This window comes from Octopus bimaculoides, chromosome 7, assembly GCF_001194135.2.
Source record: "Octopus bimaculoides isolate UCB-OBI-ISO-001 chromosome 7, ASM119413v2, whole genome shotgun sequence".
Taxonomy (NCBI): Eukaryota; Metazoa; Mollusca; class Cephalopoda; order Octopoda; family Octopodidae; genus Octopus; species Octopus bimaculoides.
Window position 1 is genome coordinate 64,940,354 of NC_068987.1, and position 1,559 is coordinate 64,941,912.

A 1,559-nucleotide genomic window follows, 5' to 3' on the forward strand; every position below is an offset into this window, starting at 1 on the left:
AGTCTTGAGTGGTCGATCCTAACCCTAACTCTATCCCTAACCCTAACCCTGTCCCTAACCCTAACCCTATCCCTAACCCGCGTGTGCAAATGAATACGTGTTTAGGGTTAGGGTTAGAGTTAGGATCGACCACTCACGACTAGCTAGCGCGGACGCGCGACTGCGCGTTCGGGTCCGCGCTGCTTTAGTAGTCCCTATATTATCGAGGAAAAACCTACGAAAGGCAGAGTGCCCCAGCATGGCTGCATGGAACCATATGTAGGGACGTGTATTTCTGCGTACGTGTGTGTGTGTGTGACTGAGTGTGAGTGTATGTAATGTCTAACATGCATCTGCAACAGACGCCAACTCTTTCGTACTTTCTCTCAAAAGGCGACGACGAAAGCATGCATTATAACTTTTACTCTCTCCCTGTTTATTTCTTTGTCGCTCTCTCGTTCTTTCCCTTTCCTCCCCTCGACGACAGACGCTACTGTAGCTACCTTCTCTCCTCCCCTCTACTCTCCTTCCTACTCTCTCTTTCTCTCTCACTCTTACTTTATCTCTCCACCCCCGCGTCATCGTTTCTATTTACACGCTGTCTTCTCGTCTTTTTCTTTTTCTCTCTGTAACTTCTTTACTCCTCCTCCGTCTTTTTCTCTGTATCTATCTTTATTTCTAACGGACGCCACATTATCTAATCACTCGCTTTTCAAACACACATCGTCCTTTTTATTTTTTTACACCTCATCTCTCTTACACTCCCTCTCTACCTCTCCCCCTCTGTCCTTCTCTGTTGCCCCCACGTCAGAAGCTTTCTAAATCTAATCATATTCCATTCTCTCTTCCCTCCTCATATTTCAGTTCCCCCATTTTCGATTTTCCTTTCTCCCCACCCTCTAATTTCTATCTTTATTATCTGCTCTTCTCCTACCCCACTGTCTTTCAACTCATCTTCTTCTCTTTCTCCTCCCCGCCTCTCTTTCTCACTCTCTCTGCCACCCTACTCCTCTTCACCCAACGCTTTCTTATCCTCTCATTACATTCGTTTTTCTCCTTTCTTTCTCTTCCCCCGTTTTTACTTTGTCTCTATCTAAATTTTTCTCTCCTTCCATACCGTTTCTAATAATTTTTCTTTCTCTTTTCCTTACCCTCCCCTCCACCGATATTTTCTCACGCTCTCTCTTTTTTTCTCTTACTCTCCTTCTTTCTCTCTTTCTCTCTTCATTCTTATCACTCTCTAATTCACTATCACGCCTTCTCTGTTTCTTTTTTTACTCAACTATTTTATCATCCTGCTCATGTCCTCCGTAATATATATCAATGTAACAAAGTCGAATCGCTTGATAGTGTGTTTTCGCCCTGCAGACATCTGACAACTGATCGGATATATTTATATATAAAATACATATATACTTATATGCATATAAATACAAACAAATAACTACATTTAAAGACACTCGCTCATCCTTTTGCTACTGCAGGTAACAATAATATTACTATTAATTTTTCTATTCTCAATGCCCTCTCTGTATACATATATATATATATATATATATATATATATATATATATATATA

General features: G+C 41.1%; 1 protein-coding gene across 8 annotated transcripts in view; it reads left to right on the top strand.

The window, feature by feature from the left end:
- The window catches only part of LOC106872834 (probable protein phosphatase 2C T23F11.1), a 223,620-nt gene that overhangs the window by 28,690 nt on the left and 193,371 nt on the right, over positions 1–1,559 (top strand). Inside the window, exon 1 of one of the 8 annotated variants that reach the window (XM_052969729.1) lies at positions 691–1,463. The exons of 6 other annotated variants lie outside the window; for them this stretch is intronic. The gene's annotated coding sequence lies outside the window, so the exon portion shown is untranslated. Of the gene's footprint in view, positions 1–690; positions 1,464–1,559 lie in introns of those variants that run through there. One more of the 8 variants, XM_014919965.2, reaches the window with a different exon arrangement.